General features: G+C 38.9%; 1 protein-coding gene and 1 long non-coding RNA gene across 10 annotated transcripts in view; one reads left to right on the top strand and one right to left on the bottom strand.

Moving 5' to 3' along the window:
• Positions 1 to 8,504, bottom strand: part of LOC103244766 (uncharacterized) — a 149,924-nt gene extending 141,420 nt beyond the window's left edge. For all 6 annotated transcript variants that reach the window (XR_005243119.2, XR_012090820.1, XR_012090816.1 and 3 more), the window contains exons 1-2: positions 8,160 to 8,504; positions 3,434 to 3,577 (exon numbers count right to left, since the gene is read on the bottom strand). This is a non-coding gene — a long non-coding RNA (uncharacterized lncRNA). The remainder of the gene's footprint in view (positions 1 to 3,433; positions 3,578 to 8,159) is intronic.
• A 73-nt stretch (positions 8,505 to 8,577) lies between these two features.
• Positions 8,578 to 17,034, top strand: part of FBXO38 (F-box protein 38) — a 58,924-nt gene continuing 50,467 nt past the window's right edge. For 3 of the 4 annotated variants that reach the window (XM_008014908.3, XM_008014907.3, XM_008014906.3), the window contains exon 1: positions 8,578 to 8,676. The gene's annotated coding sequence lies outside the window, so the exon portion shown is untranslated. The remainder of the gene's footprint in view (positions 8,677 to 17,034) is intronic. The other variant, XM_008014910.3, reaches the window with a different exon arrangement.

Raw genomic sequence — 17,034 nt, 5'->3', positions numbered from 1 at the left:
AGGTCTCATTCTTTTTTATGGCTTTTTCTTTTTAAGACAAAAAATAGCTTCATGGTTCTTAAGATGAAGTCCTTCATCCTACTCTATTTTCTATGCCTGTAGTCGTGCCTTGGTCATCTGACCACTCTCTAAGTCCTTCTGAGACAGGGCCCCTTTCAGGAATGTGAACCCTATGGCTGAGACCTTCCAACATTTCAACAGATCTCTTTGACAGTAAATGCCTCCCAGCATTACCACTCTGAACATTCCTTGCTCCTAATGCAAAGTGAGCTACACCCTCTAGTGGGCAAACCATACGTAGTTCATTGAACTTTGGAAGAGTAACATCCTTTGCCTACTACCTACCACCTCCAGTAAGGATCAGGCTTCCCAGATTTTACAAGAAAAAATAAAAAAGCAGGGGATGGGGGAATGGGGGAATAGGGGAATGGGAGATATTATGGCTCTTGTGCCTGAAAACTCCAGGTGAATCTGAATTTAGTAACAGCTGGATTCAGGGGCTCCAAAATTTCTGCTGGAAATTTCTTTCTCCAGTTCTTGGATCCATCCATACTTTCTCTAGTGTGGTTTTTATTCTCAGGCAGACTTTCCCCACCCCACGCCACCTCTATCCACAGTGGTAGACCCTGGCAGCTTACAGTTACAATGTCGTCAGTAGAACAGAGCCTTCCTTTTCTAAGAAGTCTTCTAACGAAAGGTTTGAGTCTTATTACACTAGTTGGAATAAAAGGCTTATTATTGAACCAGTCATAGCTACAAGCATGCTTAACTCTCATTGAAATGGAGCAAATTATAAGGTCCTACAGGAGCCAGAGATAAGTTGGTATTACTATATGAACTAGAAGGGGATAAAGAATTGTTCCCCAAAGGAATATTGAAGAACTATTGCCAGAGGAGAAATAAATGCAGGTTAAGCAAACAACAGATGCTTCAACACTATACTTTCTATATACTATCTTTGAGTCTAAGATTGTTCTCAGGCCTGGCTATACTGCTGTCCTTATTGCAGTAAACTGTTTTGCCTGTTTTCGCTATAATATGTTTTGGTATTGCCAGCAGCAGAAACTTTTTATCTTGGTAGAAAGCATGAAAATGTCACCTAGAGATCTTAGCCTTCTGGTGCCCACACTTTTATATCCAAATAACATGACTTGATCTTCCATTCCACAAACCACAGGATGACTGGTGTCCTCCCAATTGCAGAGAATCCCAGGACCTCTATGTCCTTATGGTAACTATGTGCTCTGTATCTTTAATTTTGCAAAGTTCTCCATTGGCACCTCATTTCATCTTTGGATGCTGCTGCCTCACTCCCCACTTTGGTGCAGATGACTCCACAGCCACTGCACACCTGCTATCTTACTTCACTCCTCAAGCACTTTCAAGGCTATTTAGGGGAACAAATGTTTTCTGAAGATTTGGAATAATAGAGGAGGACAATGGCTAACACGGCCTATGAAATATGTCAGAACACTTTCAGTTAAGAGAGATGAAAATCTAAATGAAACAGCTTAGGTCAAGCAAGAAATGTGTAGACTCATGCAATTAGGAGGATTCAGGGTGGGTCGTAGTTCAGGCACAGCTTTATCCATGGACTCAGGTATTGTCAGAAGTCTCAGTCTCCATCTCTGCCCTCTGCTTGTCTCTGGATTTTATTAAATGCTGGTTTCATCATCTCCCATACAAACTCTATCTACCAAATAAGAAAAATAGCTGCAGCCACTCCAGTCTCATGTCCTTACAGCTCATGCTAAAAAAAAAAAAAAAAAGGGGGGGTGGGCGGGGGTTGGGAATGGGAAGAAGAGAATCCTGGAGCCCAGCCAAACATTCCCCGCAGTCAGTATACAACTGTGGTCCCCAAATATGGGAAATAGAAGCTTTTCTTACATGATTAAATGTCTATGCCAAAAGGTCAAATTTAAGCAAAGAAATGAGGATCAAATCACACCTATTATTATTATTTGGCACTAAGAAACAGTATATGAATAATTAATATGTAAAATGTCATATTTTCAAAAACTATAGCATGTTAAGGAATTAGATGAGTCTTATGATTGAAATTTTAAATTTTTTAATCAAGTATTGGCTTAAACTTAGAATATTAAGTTGAAGAAATGAGAATTTTATTAAGACTAAAGATCACTGGCTGTTTGAGAAGTTGTCATTTGCCATATTTGTATGTTTAATAGAGTTATGAGTTTTATTTAAATATTTAGGAAGGTTTGGTTTATTAAACCACTGAAATGCTTAAAAGGAAAAATCGAGGGTATTGTATGTATTCATTTATTCATTAATTCCTTTGTTGGACAAAACTTAACTATGTATCTACCCCCATCTGTTTATTTTTGAAAAACTGCTCTATCAGTATGGTTATTTGATTTCTGTCCCCCAACTCCTCAACCAAACTGCCCATAGAAACCTATCTACTTCTCATCACAATTGTTCTTTTGTACCTAACAGTGTCTGGCCCTAGAGCAAGCACTCAGAAAATACTTGCTGAATGAATGAATGAACCATGTGAGGCTCAAAATACAACCAACTTATAAAAGAAGCACAATTGTTTTCTCCTAGTTACTTGTGGAACATAAGGACCATCAGTTTCCATCCCAGTATTATACTTACCTAGATGGGCCCAGCTCACCAGCAACTTCCTTTTCTTTCCTTGCAATAGCTGAATAAGGTTGATCCACCTTCTGCCTACAGGGGAGCAAACTGTTCACTCACCTAGGGCTGGAGACTCATCAGTATATGAGGGGAAGCAGTGAGTCCTATGCTCAGCTAAAATACATTATGTGTGAAGGGAAATAAGATTGAAAAGGTAGGCTGAAACCAACACATATTGTACCTGAGAAGTCTGATAAACAAGTTACATATACATTATTTAAGTCTCAGTTTAAGCAAAAAAGAGACATTGAAAGTTTTTTCTAAAAAAAAAAAAAAAAAAAAAAAAAACCACTTTATTGAAGTATGATTGACATACAAAAATTGCATATATTTAATATACAAAATTTGGTGAGTCTGAAGATAAATATATACCTATGAAACTATCACCACAATCTATGCCATAAACCTATTCATCACCTCCAAAAGTTTCTTCCTGTCTTTTCATTATGTTACGTGTGAGTAGAACACATAAGATCTATTCTCTTAACAAATTTTATAAATACATTCTACAGTGTTGTTAGATCTCTAATCTTGTATAACCAAGTTTGTACCCTGTGACTAATACCTCCCCATTTCCTGAGAGAGAAAGGGCCAATCTCCAAACTCCTTCTTTTATCAGGAACCTACTCCTCTGATAACAGCATTGATATATTCATGAGAGAGGGCTCTCACGACCTAGTCATCTTTTAAAAGTTCCACCTCTCAACACTATTCCATTAGGCATTAAGTTTCTGTATTAGTCCATTCTCACACTGCCATAAAGACATACCTGAGACTGGGTAATTTATAAATAAAAGAGATTTAATCAGGTCATAGTTCTGTGGGCTGTACAGGCTTCTGCTTCTGGGGAGGCCTCAGGAAACTTACAATGATGGTGGAAGGTGACAGGGAAGCAAGCACATCTTCACATGGCCTGCAGGAGAGAGCAAGTGAAGGAGGAAGTACTACATGATTTCAAACAACCAAATCTCATAAGCACTCACTCACTTTCATAAGAACAGCAAGGGGGAAGTCTGCTCCCATGATCGAATCACCTCCCACCATGCCCCTCCTCCAACACTGAGAATTACAATTTGACATGAGATTTTGGTGGGGACACAGACCCCAACCATATGAGTTTCCAACACATGAACTTTGGGGAACACATTCAAACCATAACACTTAAGGGTAATTTTTAAAAAATAAGCTTGTTGAATTTCCTGTTTCACTCTTAACCTTTTCACTTCCTCATCACATAAACATGATCTTGTGTAGTATGGCACAAATTAAAAATGAACGGTAATGTCCTTAATGTTTAATATTGCTTAATGTTCACTCAGAGTTCATGCTTATGAAAGTGTAAAAGTCTTCAATACAGGTTTTTGCTTTTGTTTTTTCTTAATCTACCACGATGTGTTGGTTTTGAAATTGCAATTCTCTACATACAACATCCTTTCACAGAATTTTCTTATGTAACATGGGAAAACTTAGGGCACTTTGAAAGTGAACTTCAGAAATATCATATGCTAAGAATTCAGCCCTTATAACTTCAACTATCTAGAAATAACCGAGAAGCAGGAAGGAAAAGAGGTCTCTGAACAATGAAATAATAACAGCTAACATTTATAGAGTGTTTACTGCCCGCCAAGCACTGTTCTATCTGGATTACAAACATTACCTCACAAGAAACAAATGAGGGTGAGGATGTGGAGAAATTGGGAGCCTTTATACACTGTTGACAATGTAAAACAGTGTAACTGCTACGGAAGAGAGCATGGTGGCTCCTCAAAAAATTAAAAATAGAATTATCTATGATTCAGCAATCCCACTTCTGCATATACATGCCAAAAGATGAAAACAAGATCTCAATATGATATTTTCACTCTCATGTTTATTCTAGCATTATTCACAATAACCAAAATGTGGAAGCAACCCAAATGCCCATTGATGGATGAATAGATAATGTGATATACACAGGCAATGGAATATTATTCAGCCTTAAAACCTTGAGGACTTCGAACGAAGTGAAATAAGTCAGTCACAAAAAGACAAAGTGTATGAAGCTACTTCTTTGAGGTATTTAATGCAGTCAAACTCAGAAACAGGATGTAGAACTGTGGTTTCCAGGGCTAGGGTAGGAGAAAATGGGGAGCTCTTGTTCAATGGATATAGAGTATCAGTTTTGCAATGAAAAAGTTCTAGAGATCTGCTGAACAACGTGAATATGGTTAATGCTACTGAACTGTGCACTTAAAAATGGGCTCAAAAATTTTTTCAGCTCCCACATAAGAGTGAAAACATACAGTGTTTATCTTTCTGTGCCTGAATTATTTCACTTAATATAATGTCCTCCAGGTTCATCCATATTGCCTCCAATGACAGAATTTCATCCTTTTGTATACATATTTTGTATATATGTTCCACATTTTCTTTATTCATTCATCTGTTAATGGTAGGGTGAATATAGTTAACGATAGTTTATTGTATATTTTCAAGAAGCTAAAAGAGAGGATTTTGAATGTTTGCAACACAAAGAAATGATAAATGTTTGCAGTGAAGGTATATGCTAATTAGCCTGCTTTGATCATTATACATTGTATACCTGTATTGATATATCACTCTGTATCCCATGAATATGTACAATTATTGTGCATTAACTGAAAACTAAAAATGAATGGAAATACTTAATTAAAATGGTAACTTTTATGTCATGTGTTTTTAATCACAATTAAAAATACACAAATAAATAACATAAAGAATGAATTGATAAACAAAATGTGGAATATATATGCAGTGGAATATTATTCAGACTTAAAAAGGAATTAAATTCTAAATACATGCTACAACATGGATGAACCTTGAAGATATTATGCTAAGTTAAAAAATTCAAACATAAAATGACAAATATTGTTATGATTCCACTTATATGAGTACCTAGAGTGGTCGAAATCATAGAGTCAAAAAGTAGAATGGTGGTTGCCAGGAGCTGAAGGGAGGAGAGCATGGGGTATTGTTGTTTAATGAGTTTCAGTTTGGGAAGATAGAAAAGTTATGATGATGGGTGGTGGTGATGTTCGCACAATAATGTAAATGTGCATAATTGCAGTGAACTGTATACTTAAAGTGGTTAAAATGACAAATATGTTATATATATTTTGCCACAATTTTCTTAAAAAATAAGGTATGAGATTATTCATGCACAAATGCATTACTGGGCTGGTGGGACTAGAAGCCTTGCTTTTTGATGCTTGTGCTAATATATACACATTCAAAAATTTAAAAATTAAAAACAATGAGGCAGTGTGTGGTAAATTACAGATGGCCACAAAGTCTTCACTACACCTTCAATTAAGAGGTGGACTCATTCTTCTCTTGAATCTGGGCTATCTTAGTGGCTTTTTTGACCCAACGAGATGTGATGGAAGTCACTTCTGGGACTGCAGAGGCTAGATCATATGAAGTTTTGTAGCTTCCTCCTGTTTTGCTTGGAATAGCTCCCTTTTTTCCCATTCTACCTCCAAGTTCTCCCTGACAAAACCCAAACACCATGGTATAAGAAACCCAAATCAGAGGGAAAGTCCAAGTGTAGGCACTCTGATAAATAGCTCCAACTGAGCATCTAGAGATCAGCCAGCCTCAACTGTCATCAATGTAACATCTATTAGAGGCTGATATTAACTACAGCCCCAGTTTGACATCTGACTGTAAATGCCAGAGACTGCAAGCTAGGACTGCCCAGCCTACAGAATCATGGCAGATAAAATTTTTAGCCACTAAATTCTGGAGTGACTTGTTATGTAGATACCATAATGATGTCTATTTTAACAAACCTGAGCCTTAGAGCTGAAGTGATTGCCCATGGTCTCTCTGCCAGTAAGCAGAGGAACTCACACTTAACCAAGTCTTTCTGGTTCTAAAGTCTGCATTCCTGACTACTAAATACACAATTTCTCAGTCAAAACTGGTACAACAGTTGTTTTTTTTTCTTTTTACCTCCAAAAAAATCCTGTATTTGAATTCATAGTGGAGTTCTTCCATATACCCCAAGTCTAAGGGTAGTAAGAATAACCTTGATATGCATAGCACTTTCTGCAGTTGTGCACTGAACAGGCTCCATAGCCATATGAACCGGTCCTGAACAAACTCTAACCACTATCCCTAACCAAAACTTCTCTTGAGTATTAGTCATCATTCTAATAAAGGGATTATCTGTTGTTTAGGTACCTAAGGAACTTCAAGGAAGAATAGGGGCTGATACCAGAACTCATGGAAGAATGAGAAGAGATATTTCAGAATTTAATTAAAAATGGGGATTGAAAATTAAAACAATACAGTAGTTTAAGGTCATTTAGTGTAGGGCAAACTTTCCTGCAGTGCTCAGGGATCCCATGATGTTGCCACTGTATAGGAAAAACATTAACTCAGGACATTTTTAATGAAAACCTGTACCATCAAGGTACAAATAAGTCCTAGAGACGAAGGGATACATATTACATGCTCTACCTGAAAAATGTTAAAACTAGTTTTGATATCTTATTATATATAACACTCATAGCAGTGAGAAAATATCTTTTAACATTTATTACAATGATTTGTGGTGTGAAATTTTCCAAACTTGAGGTAGGAAACCTTTCTTACTCATGAGTATTCATTTCAGCCCCACTACTGTGCTTTTTACAAAAGGAGGAATGCTAATAAAATGAAAATCATATTCCATTGAATTAAAAATTCAGGACAATTGTGCTGAAATAAACCTTACTGAATGCCTTCTAAATATACCATGCCCTGCACTAGAAACTTTCGTAATTCCTATTTATTCTTCAGAATAATCTAGGAAACAAACCGACAGAAGCAAATAGCATAAAAATTCATTTTTGTCTTCAATTACAAGAAGAATGTAACAAGAAAGCTGAGATTACAATGAATAGTACATAAATATGATGAGGTTTTGTTTTGTTTGTCCTAACAGAGCTCCAAATAAAAAAACAGATACATGGTTTGACATGTGGAATGGGATAGCTAAAACTCTGGGTGCCTAAGACAAGCTGAAACCTAAAACCTAAGGTGCAGAACCATACTGGGGAAAGGGGAAAAACCAGTAGGTCTGGTATCAATCAAGAAAAGAAGAAACAGGATTCCCAAGCCTTCTTTAGCTTTTTCTTCTCCAGCAGATTAGCCTAGTCAGTGCTACATCTTGTCAAATCCTATCTTACATGGCTTTAATGCACACTAACTTTCCTAAGAAGTATTTCTATCCATTTAAATCTAGCGATTTCAGCCCATATTAATTACATCTATATAAGGGCAATAACACAGGATGTAAAAGGTAAAATTCTGAATTTCAGTCCATCTGTGCGACATTGTGCAAGTCAATTACACTCTCTGAAGACAAGTCCTTATCCATTAAACAACAAAAAAGGTGATTAAGTTGATCCTTGCCTACATGTCAGAGTTGTGTAGAGTTTTTAATGACACTCATGTGAAATTCCTTTGGACTGTAAAATACTATTACTTACGTGCAAAGACAATGTCCCGAAATCACAGAAGGGATGACTTAAGATTAACATCTTTAACTGCGCCCCCGTCCTTCCTCTCAAAAAAAAAGTTACCTATTTTCAGTTGAATGATTTTGGGAAAATCTCTATTGGAACCTATCCACTCCGCAAATGGCAAAGGCGAGGTCCGGAGGGTATCCAAGACCCCAGAGAACCAGTGGAAATCAAGACCAAACCACACGGTGGAAACTGGTTCCGGCGCATCAGACTCAGTGCTTCCGGCATGGGGCTTTAGTGTGACGTGAAAGACCAGCACCTCCTAAGCCTTCCGAAATGCCACGCTGAACATGGCTGCCGCGCTTCGATGCTGCTTTACACACATAATATGGACACGGGTTGATGGTCCAGCCCCGGATGACGACACTCAGGAAATGTGCGAGCGGCGGCGGAAGCGGAAGTGCCTCAGCAGTGGGGGCCGGGGAAGTGTCTGTAGCGTCCCTCCCTCTCAACCACAATAACAGACGGAGGGTCGGCGTAGGTGAGGCGGCGGCTGAGTGGGCCTGGGGACCGGGAGCGGGGTGGCAAAGCCAGGAGTGCGTGCGGCAGGGCTGAGGTAGCTGGATGGGGGTTCTGGAACTTCCGACCGCTTAAGCTCGGCCTCTGGCCCCCTTCGGGCCTAGAGCTCCCTGAGAGATCAGGGGTTGAATTTGTAGTTCCTGGCCTTCTAGGCCGTGCTTGCGGGGTTTGCCTGCTCCTCTGCCTGGCCCCAAAATCCAGCCTAAATAACCTTCTCTGGGCCCCAGTTTCCTCAATCAAATGGCTGAGGGTGTTGCACTGGACAGCTTCTGTGACTGTCTCCCACTCCGGGCGTCACGAATTTCATGATTTTAATGTTAAGTCGCTGTTTCGGCCAGTGAAGTGAAGGAGGCCTGTGTTCAGAGTACTGAGGGGATGTCCGTAAGCAGGAAGCAGTGAACACATCTTTGAGAGGCTGCCACGTCTGAGTATCAGGATCCCTGAATTCTAGTTTTACCCCTTCCACCTACACACTGTGTGACCTTGTCTAGGTCCATTAGCCTTTCTGTGCTGCAGTTTGCTTATCTGTGTTGGATGCCTTTGATGTCCGTGCCCTAGCTGTGGAAATCAGATTCTTAACTCCCCTTTCATGGAGCCTTTACAGACCTGAAAAGCATGTTCTCCCTGCACTCTGCACATCCAGAATTTGACTAAGAGATGTCTACCGTGTTTTTTTGCAGACACCAAGCTGGCCAAGGGCAACTGGGCACTTAGGAAGGTTCCTGTGCAATGAGAAGCTCTTTCCAGAAAACTTTGTTTTATACACCTAAACCAACAGTATAAATCACTACAAAGTGAAAAACAGGAGACCTTGATTTTTGTTCCAAAGTTACTGTTAACTTAATGGTTTACTTTGGCCAAATCCCTTCCTCTTTCTGAACTTGAGATTTTTTTTTATCAGCCAAAGGAAGACGTTGGATTAGATCACTGGTTTTTCATCCCCTTTCCCATTCCTCCTGCACAAGTGAAGGATAAAATAATAGTTCTATAAAGCCATGATTTTCTCAGGGAGGGAGGAGGTCCAGTTTGGAGGGTATGTATTACATAGGCATAGACTGAAAAAAATCCGCTTGTGATTTTTAACTTTCATTTTGAGAATTAACATTTTAGATTATCTGTAAGCCTTCTTTCCCCTTTAAAATGTGTGATGCTGTAATTCTGATATCCTCCTTGGGTAAAGAATGTAGAGTTTTGTGTGCCTCTTTGTTTAAATGGCTGTGTGCCCAGAGGTATACACTTTATATTTAGTCAAACAGATACTAATGCATAGTAGAGGAGAAAAAGGAACAACTAGATTCCAGTAAGGTAGGGTGATATAGTGAAGTAAAATTGGTGATATACTAAAATGAAATAAGGTGGTATAGTGAAATAAAATTAAAAAGGAGTTGAAGACCTGGATCCCTGTTTCACGCTGGTACATTCTGCCTCTGTGACTTTGGACAAGACATCTAACGTCTCTAGGTCTCATTTTCCTTATCTATAAAACGAAGGGTTGAACTGGATGATTCCTAGGCCTTTTTCAGCACCATAATCCTGTGGGGGGTTTTTTGTTTTGTTTTGTTCGTGTGTGGTTTTTATCTGAGCAGTTTGCTGGATGTCATGTGGTATTTCCTTAGATGAGAGGCTGTCCTAGTCAGTAGATACACTAGATAGCCTATGATGTCAGTTAAGGTCTGTGAGGTCAAATTAAGTGATATGCAAGGTTACTTTGATATGAGCAAGCTGAAACCAATAGAAACCAAAAGAAAGGCATGAGAAACTTGAAGAGCAGGGAAGCCCTTGACCAGATAGGATCATTGAGAATATTGGGAAATTTTAAGTGAGAGGTGGGTATTTTTCATGAGGATAAAGAAAAGTAATTTGAGTTTGGGATGGGAAGGAGATTTGAATTGTCAAGATAGGAGGAGAAGAACACTCTTTGGAAACAACTCTGGTTTAAGAATGTGCTTGCAACACCAAGACAAAAGTAATGCTTCTGGTGGCTAAGGTCAGCTAAGCAGACAGCCACAGAATGACTGTAATATACCTAAGGTGGCCCTAGGCCACTGTGTGGAAGCCTAAATTAAATGGACCATAAACCCTAATTTGTGAAGTAGGGTGTGGTCAGATGCAGTTCTATCAGAGCATCTAGAAGCCTTTCTCCAAGCACTGGGGCATTGCTCTGGAATGCCGGAAGACAGCCACGGTGGCAGAGGACTGACTTGATGATAGGATGTTTAGTGTAACCTGGGAAGTCTGTATCCCAGCCTGAACATTGACACTATTTAATCTTGGGCAAGTGATTTGTCACCTTATCCTCTCTGGTTCTGTTTGTTCGTCTTAAAAATTCGGGATCACTGGATGAGCTTCGATGTCTGTGAATATGAACCCCCTGAAATCGTGTATGTATTTCTGCTTACATGAGTCTGGAAAATGGATGTGCCACTTTCATCATATTCTCAGATGGGTTTGTGACCCACAAAAAATTGAGAACTGTGTGATTAAGTAGTCTCTCAGGTCCTCTTCAACTTTTAACATTCTGGGATTCTATGATTCTGTCATTTCTGACATTTCCTTAAGGTTCAGAGTCTGAGGGTCTAGAAGTTGCTAAGCCTATAGGTAACACCTGGTACTGCAAAGTATAGTCTTTATATATAACACTCTCCTTATTTATGCAGGCATAGCTCAGAGATACTACAGGTTTGGTTCCAGACTACTGCAATAAAGCAAGTCACAAATTTTTTGGTTTCCCTGTGTTTACGGAAGTTATATTTTACAATGTAGTATAATCTATTAAGTGTGCAACAGCATTATATCTAAACTAATGTATATGCCATAATTTTAAAGTACTTGATTTTTAAAAATGCTAACAATTTATCTGAGCCTTCAGCGAGTCATAATATTTTTGTTGATGGAAGGTCGTGTCTCTGTCTTGATGGCTGCTGACTGATCAGGGTGGTGGTTGCTGAACACTGGGGTGGCTTGGCAGTTTCTTAGGACAGCAGTGAAGTTTGCCTCATTGATTGACTCTTCCTTTTAGGAAATATTTTGTTGTAGCATGCGATGTATGCTAGCGTTTTACTCACAGTAGAATTTCTTTCAAAATTATACTCAATCCTCTCAAACCCTGGTGCTGCCCTATCAACTGAGTTGATGTGGTATTCTAAATCCTTTGTTGTCATTTCAATAATGTTTACAGCATCTTCACCAGAAGTAGATTTCATCTCAACAAACCACTTTCTTTGTTCATCTATAAGAAGCAACCTCTCATCTGTTCAAGTTTTATCATGAGATTGCAGCAATTCAGTCACATCTTCAGACTGTCCATCCGATTATAGTTCTCTTGCTATTTCCTCCACATCTGCAACAACTTCCTCCACTGAAGTCTTGTTGTTTTTTATTTCAATCCTGCTCCTTCTATAACCACAGAAGTCTTGAGTCCCACAGAGTCATCCATGAGGACTGGATTCCAAACTCTTGTTAATGTTGATATTTTGACCCCCTCCCATGAGTCACAGCTGTTCTTAATAGCTTCTATTAAGCTATTAATATATCCTTTCCACAAGATTTTGAATTTAGTTTGCCCATATCCATCAGAGGAATCACAGTCTATAGCAGCTATAGCCTTAGGAAATTTCTTCCTTTTTTATTTTTTTGAGACAGAATCTAGCTTTGTTACCAAGCTCGAGTGCAGTGGTGCGATCTTCGCTCACTGCAACCACTGATACCCTGGTTCAAGCAATTCTCCTGCCTCAGCCTTCCGAGTAGCTGGGATTACAGGTACACGCCACCACGCCCAGCTAATTTTTGTATTTTTAGTAGAGATGGGGTTTCACTGTGTTGGCCAGACTGGTCTCAAACTCCTGACCTTGTGATCTGCCTGCCTCAGCCTCCCAAAGTGCTGGGATTATAGGTGTGAGCCACGACGCCCAGCCAGGAAATTTGTTTCTTAAATAATATGATTTGAAAGTTGAAAGTTCTTGATCTGTTAGCTGCAGAATGGGTATTGTGTTAGCAGGCATGGAAACAATATTAATCTCCTTGTATATCTCTAACAGACCTCTTAGATGACTAGGTCCGTTGTCAATGAACAGTAATATTTTGAAAGGAAACTTTTCTGAGGAGTAGATCTTAGTAGAAGTCTTATTTAGTATGCTATGCTGTAAACAGATGTGCTGTCATCCAGGCTTTGTTGTTCCTTTTGTAGAGCATAGGCAGAGTAGATTTAGCATCATTCTGAAGGGCCCTACGATTTTCAGAATGGTTAGTAAGCATTGGCTTCAACTTCATGTCACCAGCTGCATTCTCTAACAAGATAATCAGCCTGTCCTTTGAAACTAGGCATTTACTTCTCCCTAGCAGTGAAAATCTGATATGGAATATTATTCCAATGGAAGGCTGTACATACTGAAAATCTGTTGTGTACTGTAGCTCCTTTCAGCCGTTATCAAAGGTCGATCTTTTGGATAACTTGCAGCTTCTCCATCAACATTTGCTGCTTCACCTTGTGCTTTTCTGTTGTGGAGACAACTTATTTCCATAAGCTCATGAACCACCCTCTGCTAGCTTTCAACTTTTCTTCTAAAGCTTCCTCACCTCTCTCGGCCTTCATAGAATTGTGGAGACCTAGGGCCTTACTCTGAATTAGGCTTTGGCTTAGGGAATGTGGCTGGTTTGAACTTCTTTCCTTACAACTCAGACATTCTGTATATCAGCAATAGGCTGTCTTGCTTTCTTATCATTTGTTTATTCACTGGAGTAACACTTGTAGCTTTCTCAAGAACTTTTTCTTTGTGTTCACAACTTAGCTAATGTTTGGCACAAGAAGCCTAGGTTTTGGTCTGTCTTGGCTTTCAACATGACTTCCTCACTAAGGTTAGTCATTTCTTGCTTTTGATTTAAAGTGAGAGATGCTCAACTCTTCCTTTCACTTGAGCACTTAGAGGCCATTGTAGAGTTCTTAATTGGTCTAATTTCAATATCGTTGTGTCTCAGGAAATAGGGAGGCCTAAGGAGAGGGACAGAGATAGGACAACAGCCAGCCAGTGGAGCAGTTGGAACGACACCATATTTATCGGTCAAGTTTGCCATCTTATATAGCATGGTTTGTGGTACCTCCAAAACAATTAAAGTAGTAACATCAAAAATCCCTGATCATAGATCACCATAACACATATAATAATAATGAAAGGATATGAAATATTGTGAGAATTACCAAAATGTGACACAGAGACATGAAGTGAGCACGTGCTGCTGGAAAAAGGCACCAATAAACTTGCTTGACGCAGTGTTTCCACAAACCTTCAATTTGTGAAAGACACATTATCTTTGAAGCACAATAAAGTGAAACACAATTAAGGTATACGTGTACTCACCTGTCCCTCATGCTCCATGACTTCTCGGCAAGACTCCCTCCAACTCATCTTTCTCTAATGCCAGTAACTGGACTTTCCCCTCCTTTACTCTTTTTTTAACCTGCTACTGCTTTGTACCTTCTCTGCCTTGTTGAGTTTCTCAAGTGAATTGAAGGCAGGGTGTTTAGTGGCAAGTGGTATTTTGGAGGTAGGAGTGAGAAAAGAACACAAGACTAGTAATGGCAATTTTCTCCTCACCTGATTTGGTTCCTCTTCCAACTAAAAAGCAAATAAGAGAAAGGGTGCACATTAAAAAGGGATACCAGCCGGGCATACTGACTCACGCCTGTAATGTCAGCACTTTGGGAGGCCGAGACAGGCAGATCACTTGAGGTCAGGAGTTTGATAGCAGTCTGGCCAACATGGTGAAACCCCGTCTCTACTAAAAATACAAAAATTAGCCGGATGTGGTGGCACATGCATGCAGTCCCAGCTACTCAGGAGGCTGAGGTGGAAGAATTGCTTCAACCCAGGAGGCGGAGGTTGCAGTGAGCCAAGATCGTGCCATTGCACTCCAGCCTGGGTGACACAGCGAGACTCCATCTCTTGAAAAAGAAAAAAAAAGGATACCATCACCACTTACTTGGGAGTTTGTGTGAATTTCATGTTTTCTTTCTCATATAGGGAAACCAGGCCCCTATTCATCAGTACCTGAGATGAAATGCTCAGCATAGCCCAGCTGGGTATTTCACTTAAATGAAGATGAAGCCAACTTTAGCTGAAGCAACTTTGTTGTCCTTTATCAGTTATCAAGACTGAATAAGGGTGGGGGAAAATGAAATATTTTTTGACTGAGGAAGCTTTTTATCTCCTGAACATTTTCAGACATCTACTTGAACTTGAGAGGACTGGTAGATTTCTCCTGGCTATAAGTCCTGTCAGCCTCCTAGATATAAGATAAAGATCTTTTCCTTTACCCTAGTGTTCATCTCCACAAGTCCCTTCCCCACGATAGACTTAGGGCAGGGGCGTCACTATTCCACCTGCCAAGTAAGAACTAAAAGACCTAAGTCTTCAATTCTAGCCATGATGTAAGAAATATGAATCGTTTCATCTAAAATTTTGTCAGTCCTGCTAATTTAAAATTTAGGCTTTTTGCTAGTTAGTGTTAAAGGATACTGTACGTTAAGGTTTTTGTCAGCTTCCTGGAGATCTAACCTCAGTGTAATATTGTATAACATCTCTGTGAGTAAATATTTTTTAATTCTCAATAAGTGGAGTTTTATAAATGCAATGATGTTTAAGGTTCTGGGTATTTAGTCTAAAAATTTAAGTATAATTTGTGCACTAAGGCTACTAAATCTAATTCACACAAAAGCACTACATTGTAAAATCCTAAGGAACAATCAAAGGTGGAGTCAGCGGAGGAAGATGTTATTAGGTGGTGTGAATTTGATGAAGAAAAAGGAGGAAGAAGGGATTTTAAAAAAAGCTTTTTATTAAAGGAATAAAGAATCAAGAGCATGATCTCCATGAAGAATTGTCAGGATTCTTAAAGCTGAACACATGCTAAATTATAACAACTGGAGGATTGGTCTGAGCATCTAGGTAATTTGTGGGTGGGTTAGTCTTTGCTGGTTAATAGTCGTGTTGAGGCTTTTACATGCTACAGAGTAGCTGTTATATGTGTCACTGGAGTAAAATCTGATTGCATTAATTGTCTGGGCTATAAGTTTGTTGCTGAGATCATTGAATGCTGTGGTAGCAAACGCCTCATAGGAGCATGAAATGGTTTTTAGAAGCAGCCTTGAACCTATGGGATGTATATGGAATAATGGAAAGACTGATGGATATTCATACGTTAGATATTTGAGAGTATATTGTGAGCAAGGACTTGTTATCACCTAGAGGCAAGATTTTTTAGCAGAAACATGACTAATAAATCACTATACAAACTGCTATGGAAGCATATGTTAAGTCCCACAGGGAGCTCAAATGAAGGCGTGAGTAGGGGAAGCTTTTACAGAGGACTTACATTTAAGCTAGATTTTTACAGGCAGTTTTCTAGGCAAAGCAGGGAAGAGAAGGACATTTCCAATCAGAGTTAAAAGCATATTAGGAATGAAACACCAATGGTTGTTTGGGGGAACGAAGAAGATACTGGTCTGCTAGAGTGAGTATACTGAGAGCAAGTGGTAAGGATTGGAAGAAGATAAGACTGGAACATCTGGTGTTTTTAGATTAGATTGGAAATATTTTATCCTCTGAACCAGGATTCCTTGTAGGCCGATTGTTTTGTTTTGTTTGGCAATGTATATTGTACTTCTTAAAAACAATCTGAAAATGTCAAATGGTGGAGAATAATATGAAATGAAAAGTAAAAGTTCTTTTCTGCTTTCCTAAACCTCTGTTATCACTCCTCAAAGGTTACCAGTTAATGTTTTTTTGTCATCTTTCATAAAATGTTGTATGCAGACACTGTATATTTGTCTTTTTTATCATACTTTTTTAAAAAATGTTTTACGGGGGTAATCTTTTTAATTTTTAAAATTATGTTGTTAGAATCATACTTTAGATGTAGTCTATGTTTTGCTTTTTTCACTTAGCACTATAAATCAGAGGACTGTTTTAAAAAGATAACTGCGGCTTCAGTGTGGAGTATACCGTAGTAAGCATTTATTCAGTAAATTACTTATGGCAGGCATAGTGTCTGCTAAGCTTTTCCTCTACCCCGAGGATACAGTGATGGGTATCATTTAGGAAGCCATTTCAGTGGGGCACATGAATGTTACTAACTCCCGAAACTAATGGGAGTGGATGTAAGAACTGTACTGAGATAAAATTGATAAGAATAGCCCATCGATGGTCTGTGGGAAATGAGAAATCAGAATATATTTAGGATGATTTCAAGGTTTATAATTCAGGAATTTAGTAAAACACATTAGGGAAATAGGTATGTTTATTTGCATATATCTGTGTATCTTTGT

This window comes from Chlorocebus sabaeus, chromosome 23 (assembly GCF_047675955.1).
Source record: "Chlorocebus sabaeus isolate Y175 chromosome 23, mChlSab1.0.hap1, whole genome shotgun sequence".
NCBI lineage: Eukaryota > Metazoa > Chordata > Mammalia > Primates > Cercopithecidae > Chlorocebus > Chlorocebus sabaeus.
The sequence above is the reverse complement of the archived record's forward strand: the minus strand, read 5'-3'. Positions and strand labels throughout refer to the sequence as shown.